Raw genomic sequence first — 10189 nt, forward strand, 5'->3', positions numbered from 1 at the left:
GATGAATCTGTTTGTTTTCCTAGCAGTCCATGGTACTCTCAATACTCTTCTATTGTGCACCATGAAAACCTATGGTTCAAAATATATGTAATATATTATACTACAGTATATGTCTAATTCAAAGTGATCAACACTGTTTCACCTCAACTTATTAATGCCTAGAATGTTTACCTTTATTCTGTTTCACTTTTGACAACTTGTTTTCTTACACTCATACTATATACATTTTGTGTTTCAGTTGTTATTGGATATTTTCAACTGTTCCTCTTCATTTTGAGTGACTAGTGACTTCTGTTCTGGACTTTAACTCCAACTCTATATCCAGTAGAAATTGGATTTAGAAGAGATTGTAACACCAGAGATATCACTGCTGTTGTTAAATGGATCTTGAATGAGAGCAAAGAAGACCAGAAGAATGTCTACTTGTTTTTAATTGACTATGCAAAGACATTTGACTGTGTGGATTATAACAAATTAGGGCTAACATTGAGAAGAAGTGGAATGCCAGAAACCTTAATTGTGCTTATGTGAAACCTATCTGTAGATCAAGATGCTGTTGTTGTACAAAGCAAGAGGACACTTTTTGGTTTAAAATTAGGAAAGATGTGCTGCAGGGCTTTATCTTTTCTCCATATCTATATAATCTGTAGGTAGAGAAAAAATTTGAGAAGCTGGACTTAAAAAGAATGTAGCATCAAGATCAGAAGAAGGTTCATCAACAGTCTGAGTTATATAGCTGACATATCCTTGTTTGTTTAGAGAAGACTTGAAAATCTTGCTGCAGAAGATCAAAGATTATCACTTTCTTTTATTGATGTCTAATCGTATATTATTTACTATACAAAGACATTTGACTGTGTGGATCACAAAAAAACTATGACTGACATTAGAAGAATGGGAATTTCAGAATATTTAATTATGCTCATATGAAACCTATACCTAGATAAAGAAACTGTTGTCCAAACAGGACATGTGTTTTTTATATTAAATTTTATTAATTATAATGAACATTTACAGAGATTTTGGGTTTTCATTCATTCATTGTTGCATTATTTTCTCTACCCTCCTCCCCAGTTCGTTATTCTTTTTTTCCCCACCCCTTGTAAGTCTGTTTTAATTGTCCAATTGCCAGAGTGCTTGACAAAGCTAGTTCTGATTAATCTCCTTTGTCAGTGAGATTATCACTTTCAATGTGAGTTACATCTCAACATCAAGAAAAAAAATCTTCACTACTGGGCCAATATGCAATAAGATGATATATGGAGAAAAGATTGGAGTTTTTAATTATTTCATCTCATGTGAAACTATAATCAACACCCTTGAGTCAAGAAATCAAGACAAACTATACTGGAAAAATCTGTGCTAGGAGGAAAGATATTCTTAGCTAAGAATATTCTTAGTTAAGAACAGAGTTGCACTTGATAGAAATCATGCTCTTTCCATTTTGCTATACATTTGAAAGTTGGATAATTAATAAGAATGAGGTAAGAATTGATACCATTGAGATTTTATGTTGGAGAAAAGTACTGACTATTCTGTGGAGTGCCAAAAAACCCCCTCACCCAAACAAATATGTCTTAGAGGAAGGGAAACAAGGGTGTTCCTTAGATGACGACAAAGCTTGTCTCCTATAATTTGGACATATTGTTGGGAAGGGCTAGTTCTTGGAAAAGGATATCATTTTTGGAAATGTGGAGAGTCATTGAAAGAAAGGAAGACCCTCAGGGAGGTGAATTGACACCATGACTATAACAATAGGCTCAAGTGTTGCAGATGATGAGGATGGTGCAAGACAGAGCAAGGTTCCGATAGGTTGTCCATGTTGTTGCTGTTGTTGTTAAGTGTTGCCGAGTCATAGATGACTCATAGTGACCCTATGAATGAAAGATCTCAACACTTGAATAACTTTCATTTCTTTTCCAAGTTCATAGTGTTTCCGGAGGCAAGCTATTTCAGAAGTGGATGTCACTCCTCCTAGGGTTGCCAAAAGTCATGGTTGACTTGATGGCACCATTGGAAAGGGACATCTTACTTGGAAAGGTGGAGAATCAGAGAAAGAGAGGAAGACTCAGTGAGATAGATAGACACAGTGACAGTGATTGCAGCAGTTTGTTCGTGTATGTCTGAGATGACGAGCATGGCACAAGATAGGACTGTGTTCTGATTTGTTCATATGATCACTATGAATCACTATGAGTTAACTCGATGACACACACCACCACCACCACCAAGAGTAACTACTGTACCAAAGATGATGATTTCCTGCATAGACTAGACCCTTCTAATAACATGTACAATATATTTAATATCATTAATACGGCCTAATTTTCTCTTACCTTACTTTTGCAGAGGAATTTATGGTCACTTTATGCCCCTAACTCTGGTCTGATATGTATTTTACAGGGAATCTGAATGAGAGTGTGGATGATTGAGTACCATTCCATTATAATTTTAAGAATAGGAACACAAAGTATATATCCCAAGGCACAATAGTTTTAACTCATTTAATATATGAAGAGCAGCACATAATTAAATTCTAAGCATCAGGAATCATATTTCTTTGACTAGAAGCACCTGCTCCAGAAAGAGAACAAGTTGAGATGAACACAGCACACAAGGGATTCTCATTATAACACTGTGTGCAGTTTAAATTGTAGAGAAAGAAAAGAAGCATGTGATATTACTAATGTAAGCCCTTTTCTCCAGGCCAGACTAACTTGGAGTTTTAAAAGGGGTCACAGAAATAGTAATAACCCACATTTTCTACTTTTGATCACTCTTACTGTTACAAACCTCCACTCTCTCCACCCTCACCCCCACTGGAGTCTCAAGGGGTTGCCTCACATGTGTTTCCAGTCCTCTCAGCCACCCATGGGCTTCATAATGGATTTTCTTTCTCTTCTCCCTTAGCCCCCATGTTGGTAAATGCCTGCTGCTCTCAGAGGGGACATAGCCTTTTGCTCTCACTTGGAAGTCTGCCCTCCCATGGTTATTGCCTGTTTCTCTGATTCTTGCTTTGATTTCTTGATGTGAACAGGGTCAAAGTGAGACATTTTCTCACAGTCTGTCACCTTCTTTTGGAAAATCCATGATTCTCAACACAGAACTGAGTAAATTCTTTTTAGTGAGTAAATTCTTATTTAGTGTAATTTCTGTTCATTTGCAAATGTATAGGCCTCTACTTTTTAAGTACTGTGATATAAGTCTGTGGGCTAGGTTGGGCACTGACAAAGCTGGTACTAGATTAAATGCTGCAGCAAGACTCTATATGCCTCAATTGGTCCCTAAAGCAAATAGATTTAGCCAGACCATGCCGTTAGTCCGCCAGAAAAACAGAGTCCAACAATGAATAGAACGATGGTGGAAGTACCCTGTGTGGCCTGAGTGTACATTTGTGGCCATTTTCAAAATGATCTTCAGCAGGATTTTGCTTGCAGCAGAAGATGAAAGATGGCCAACCCGAGTGTTGCCTGGAGCTCACTGCCTCAACCTGTCTTCAGATAACCTTGGTTTAAGTCCTCGTTCTACTGCCTTTATTATTTTTTCAACCTTGAGCAGTTCTGTTCACCACTCTGGAAGTCCCTTCTCTATTTGTGGAAGGGGAAAGTAATAATACTTACTCTGAGTTACAATTAGACCACTTGGCTGAGAATAAGGGGCATTGGCTGAGAAGAAGGGGCACGGAAGGCAGTGCTAGAGCCAGAAGTGTGGTCATGACCATGGTCACTTGGTAGAGTGCAAGGTCCGGACTTCAGAAGAGCTTTTAGAAGGGAGGGCCACTTGGCAGAGGAGAGCTGCCCAGCTCCTTGGGATCAATGCCCGACCCCTGGGGAGAGCTGCCTTGTGTGTATGAGGAACTTTATCTAAGCCACTTTCCTTCTTCTCCTCCTTCAGTACATCTGTTAAGTAACACCTCCAAATCCCTTTTCTTTGTAACTCACAGTTCGTTGTTTCTAGGTTTGCTCCCTTTCCTAACCTGAACACTGAGTCTGTTTCCAGAGCCTGAACCCTGAGCCCAGTTCCAGAGACAAAATGGAAATATAACTGCCCGCTAAGGAAACGAAGTTAGGTGCAGCCTTAAAGTTCAGTCAGCCACTCCCATGGGACTTACTCATGCACACACCTTGCAATCCAGAGAACAGAAAATGTCATGAAAATATCTTCTAACTGAACAAGAAGGCATGAAGCTTCAACTCAAGACCACCAGTGAAGTGTTAAAAGTGGGCTCCCCTTCCCCTTCATCTCAATGCTCCTATTCAGCATGAAGCAGAGAATTTGTGCCCCTATTCCCAAATGAGAAACCCACAAAGGTAAAAAACAATCTCTTTGTAAAAAAAAAATCACCATTGGACTATGCCAACCATTACCCTGTCTTTTCAGGTTCCCGCCAGATCTTTCTCATTTCCTTTACCCACTCCCACTACCCACCAAATTTTGCAACCCTGTTATATCATTCTTATCCATCCTCACCTTTCTGCTCTCGCCCCTTCCCACCTTGGGTCCCCATACATGTGTTTTACAATAAAGAACAAAACAATGAGTAGAACCTAGACTCATCCCTGGGGCTTCCAAATGATCAGTATTTTGTAATTAACTCTGGCTGATTTCCTTTCCCTTCCTTCTATTTGTCTCTCTTTCTTGTGGATTTGATTTTTTTTTTTTAACTTATCTTCCTTTGACTAATGTAATTTCTTCTATATTTAGTTTACAGAATGAAAACTGCTTTGAAAGGCACAACTCCTTAGGTAAGTTATATCTCTCTCTTTGATAAAAGGGAAGAAAATAAAGGACAATCCAGAGAAGCAAATTTGCAAATTTCTAATCAGAAGAGGGATATTCTATTTATCTCTGGTGGTAAGTGACAACCACATCAGATGACAAGAGCTCTCTCTCATTCTTGTTATTATTGTTGTTAAGTACCATCAAGTTGTAGGTGACTCATAGAGACCCTATGAATGAAAGTTCATGACACTTGTGTGTGTGACTTTCATCCTTTCTCCAGGTTCATAGGGTTTCCGGAGGCTAGCTATTCATGGAAGTGGATGCCACTCCTGCTTCCAAGCTTGTTTCCCAGTCTCTCATTCTTAGAGCTGAGAATTAAGGAATCTGGAATTCAGTGTTGGTTTATGTGCAAGATGAGGCAGCTCTAACCTGTGTTTTAAAAGATAATGTTTAAAACTAACCTACATGAAACTTGGTCTAACATACTTTGGGAAGACACCAGTCATTGGAAAAAAGTATCATGCTGGAAATGTTAGAGGGTCAGTAAAAGAGAGTAAGACTCTCACTAAGATGCATAGACACAGAAATTGTGGTAAGGGGCATGAGGATGAGGATGGCAGGATAGGGCAAGGTTCAGATCTCTTAATAAGATTGCTATGAGTTGTAATCAAATCAATGACAGCTAACATTATTTGAAGTCTTAAATATAGCATGATTTGGAGATACTTTCAAGATCTTATATATCTCTTGTTGTTGCTGTGTGCTGACTCTTTAGTATGTTTTCACAGGTTGTAAATTGTGAGGTAGAATACATTGCTTTTCACATCAAATCTTTCCCATTTTTTTAACTGCTTCCTCATCAAATTGTATGGCCCTATGATTAACCCCCTCTTGCACATCCTCACGTCTCTGCTTCCACCTCCCCTCCCTTGGATCCTCACACTCATTCTACAATAATGGTTTTATACAGTATTTGTCTTTATGGGACTGAGTTAGTTCACTCAGCATAATGCTTTCCAGTCCCTCCCAAATTTGTTAGTATTTACAAAATCATAGCTCCTGTGTACTGTGTAGTATTCCATTATGTGAATGTACCATCATTTTGCAATCCATTTGATTGTGGATGGATATGTAGGCTTTTTCCATGTTCTTGTGATGGTGAATAACATTGCTATGAACATTGTTGTATAAGTCTCAGTTTGTGCCTCAGTTCTCATTTGTTTAGGGTATATTCTAAACAGTGGAATAGCTGGGTCATATGGAATTTCTATGCTCAGCTTTTTTGAGGAAGCACCAAACAGCCTTCCAGAATGGTTGTACCATTTTGCACTCTCACCAACAATGTACAAGAGATCCTATCTCACCACATCCTCTCATTTATTACTTGCTATCCTGTTAAATTTTGCCATTGTTACTGGAGTGAGATGGTATCTCATTGTAGTTTTGATTTGCATCTCTCTTATTGCCAGTGATTTGGAGCATTTTTTTCTTGGAGCATGTGCCTGTTTTTTCCTCTGTATTACCTCATTCCATGTCTTTTGCCCATTTTGTAATTGTTTATCAGTCTTTTTATTGTGGAGGTCTTGTAGTATTCTGTAAAATTTTGTTATGAGACTCTTGTCTGAGATGGTAGTGCCAAATGTTTGTTTCCAGTCAGTAGGTTTTGTTTTCACCCTATTGGAAAAAAGTTTTTGATGTGCACAGGGATTTAATCTTTAGACGGTTCCATTCATCAATAAATACGCTTATTTTTTATGAAGGTTCCCCCCATACTTTCCTTCATTGACATGTTTCACACAATCATTCCCATATACAGTTGTTTGGTTTTTTTTTTATTAAATTAATCACCATTGGACTATGTTGATCATCACCCAGTCTTTTCAGGTCCTTGTTGGATCTTTCCCATTTTCTTTACCTTCTCTCTTCACCCATCAAATTGGGTGATCCTATGATTTCACTCTGACCCATCTTTATCCATTTACTCTTACTCCTTATCTTCTTGGACCCTCATCCATGTTTTACTAGTTATCCTTCCTTTATTCCAATAATGGTCTTATGCAGTATTTGTCCTTATGAGACTGCATTAGTTCACTTAACATAAAGCTTTCCAACCTCTTCCAAGTTATGAACTATTTTTCAAAATCATTGCTCCTGAGTGCTGCATAGTATTCCATTGTGTGAATATACTGCAATTCCTTAATCTGTTTGGTTGTGGTTAGACATTTGGGCTGTTTCTATGTTATTAAGATGGTGAATAGCATTGCTATGAAAAGTGTGTACAGATCGCCATTTGTCTCTCAGTTATAATTTCCTTGGGGTATATTCCTAGTAGTGGAATAACTGGGTCATACCCAGTTTCTTTGTTCAGCCTTTCGAGGAAATACCAAACTGTCTTCCAGAGTGGTTGCACCAGGACCCATCTATCTATGGTCAATTGATATTCAACAAGGAATAAAACTTACCAAAGAGGGAAATAACTTCTTTAACAAATGATGCTGGCAAAACTGGACTGCTACCTGCAGAAAGCTGAAACAGGATTCACATCTTACACCATGCACAAACATCAACTCAAGGTGGATTTGAGACCTTGGGGTAAAGACCAAGTCTGTAAAATTCATAAGAGACAAACTGGGACAGAGCTTAGAAGGCCTAGTTTATGCTAAAAGAGGCTGACAAGTACAGCCAGAAATGCACAACCTGAAGAGGATAAAATTGATGAATGGGAACTTCTAAAGATTAAATCCCTGTATGCATAAAAAAACCCGCAAGCAACAAGTTTGGAAGGAGGAGTTGCATCCACTTCCATAATAGCTTGCCTCTGGAAACCCTATGAACCTGGAGAGAGGATGAAAGGCACCCAAGCGTCAAGGACTCTCCTTCATAGGATCGCTATGAGTCTCCTGCAACTTGACGGCACTTAACAACAACAACATGCATCAAAAACTTTTTAAAAAATAGAGTAAAAAGAAAACTTACTGACTGGAAAAATACATTTGGCAATACTACCCCAGTCAAAGGTTTCATAACAAAATTTTACAGAATATAACAAGATCTCCACAAGAAAAGGACTGATAACACAACTACACAATTGGCAAAAGACATGAAAAAACTTTTCACAGAGAAAGGCATTTGGATGGCCAGCAGACACATGAAGAAATGCTCCAAGTCACTAGCAATAAGAGAAATGCAAATTAAAAAAACCCACAATGAGATACCGTCTCACCCCAGAACAAGTGGCAAAGTTTATCAGGACAGCAATCAATAAATTCTAGAAAGAATGTGTAGAGAGGTTGGTGAATTGTAAAATGGTATAATCACTCTGGAAGCATTTCCCTGTATACTTTTAAATGATATGTATAAATGGAACAAATCTTATCCTTTGAGCAATATTACCTTCTATTTGTGTAAATAGGTCCAGTTAGTTTTATTTGTAATATAAAATCCTTTCTTTGGTATTTAGAAAATGTAAAAAAAAAACCCTTACAGTTTGAATAAACCCACAAACAAACAAACAAATAACTAACCTAGAGAGGCAGTTGTTGTTGCTATGTGGTGTCAAGTTGACAAGTTGACTGTGACTCATACTGATCTTACGTACACTAGATCTGAATCCTGACCTATCCTGAGACAATCTCACTGCCTCCAACACACCCTTCTTATTATCCTACTTATTGTGTAAATCCATCTCCTCCAAGGTCTCCCTTCATCCTTCTAAGCATGATGTCCTTTTCCAAAGATTTGTCTCTCCTGGTAATATGTCCAAAGTATGTGAAACAAAGCTTCAGAATCCTCGCCTCCAAGGAGTAACCTCTACAGGACATTCTTGTTTGTTCTCTTGTTGAATTTGGGGTGTAGGACCCTCTACTCTTGCTTTTATGTCCTCAAATGCAAACCCATTACCATCAGTTCCTCAAGTGACCTTCCATTATGTTTCAAAAGTTGTAAAGAGAAGGGGAAGATTTTTTTTTCTTCTGTGAAGTTGCTGGTGGATTTGAACCACTGCAGATAATTAACTTTTGAGTTAGCAACACAATTCATAATGGACTATACCACCAGAGCTCCCTCTTTTGTGTCCAGCATACCAAAATCCATCTAGGGGTAGACATATGCTCTGAATACGTTCCATGTCTTTGTTTTAGTAAATTATCAGAACTTTCTCCCAGGTGCCTCCTGATGGATTCAAATCACCAACCTTCTGATAGTGGAGAGCTTAGTTATTTACATAAAGTTGCCTAGAAACCAATGAACAAATGAAAAATAAAAACCAAATATAGTCTAATTCACTGCAGTCAAGTTTACTCTGAGTCATGATGATCCTCCTTCAATTCCTGAGGCTGATAGTGTGTATGGGAAATGTCTGTCTTTCTCCCATGAAGTGGCTGATGGATTTGAACCACTAACCTTTCTGTTTACAGAGAGGTGCTTGTTGCATTCTATTAGGTGCTGTTGAATTTACCACAACTTACAGAGATCCAATGAAAAATGAATGTGAACCTTGCCCTATCTTGTGCCATCTTTATTAACTTTGCCACACTTGAGGCCATTGTTACAGTCACTGTATTAATCCATGTTGTTTAGGTTCTTTTACTCCTTCACAGACCCTCCATTTTTCTGAGCTGTTGTCTTTTTCCAAAGACTGCCCCATCCTACCAACACGCCCAAAGTATGTGAGATGAAGTTTTACCATCCTTCCCTTGAAGGAGCACCCTGGCAGCATCCTCTCTAATGTGTGTGTGTGTGTGTGTGTGTGTGTGTGTGTGTGTGTGTATTTGTTCTTTTGACAATCCATTGGATATTTAGTATTTGTTTTAACACCACTACTCAAAGGCATACATTTTACCTGGATCAGGCACACCTTGGTCTTTAAACTAATATCCTTGCTTCTCAGTACATTGGTGTGATCCTTGACTGAAGACTGTCCCAATATAACATATCTTTTGATATCCTGACTTCTGGTACAATATTGTTGATTGTGGATCCAAGTAACATTAAATCATTGACAATTTCCATCTTTTCTCCATCTATCATGATGTTGCCTATTGATTGGCCCAGTGGTGAGGATCTTTGTCTTCTTGACATTGAGATGGAATTTATATTCAAGGCTGTAGTCTTTGATCTTCTGCAGCAAGCATTTCAAGTCCTCCTCATTTTCAGTAAGTTTTATTATCATCTGCACTAAGATGGATTGTTGATGAATCTTTCTCAAACTCCTACCAGTTTTATTTTGAGCAGTCCTTTTCCTTTACATTTCCAGCTTCCCATAGACTATCCAGAGCTCTTTTTGTTATTCTCATTTTATTAAAGGTGTAGACAGAATCAGATGCTACCTGTTTGAACTCTGTAGAAAAGGGTTTCTCAATCAGATAACATTTTAAAAAGTAACATGATGTGAATTGTGGGAGGATATCAAGGGTATCATCCAAGAAGAGTGTGAACGGTCATTGCAAAGACAGAAGAGGAAGAAAAG

The sequence above is a fragment of the Elephantulus edwardii genome, unplaced genomic scaffold, assembly GCF_000299155.1.
Source record: "Elephantulus edwardii isolate Elephantulus edwardi_28Jun2011 unplaced genomic scaffold, EleEdw1.0 scaffold00046, whole genome shotgun sequence".
NCBI classification, from domain to species: Eukaryota; Metazoa; Chordata; class Mammalia; order Macroscelidea; family Macroscelididae; genus Elephantulus; species Elephantulus edwardii.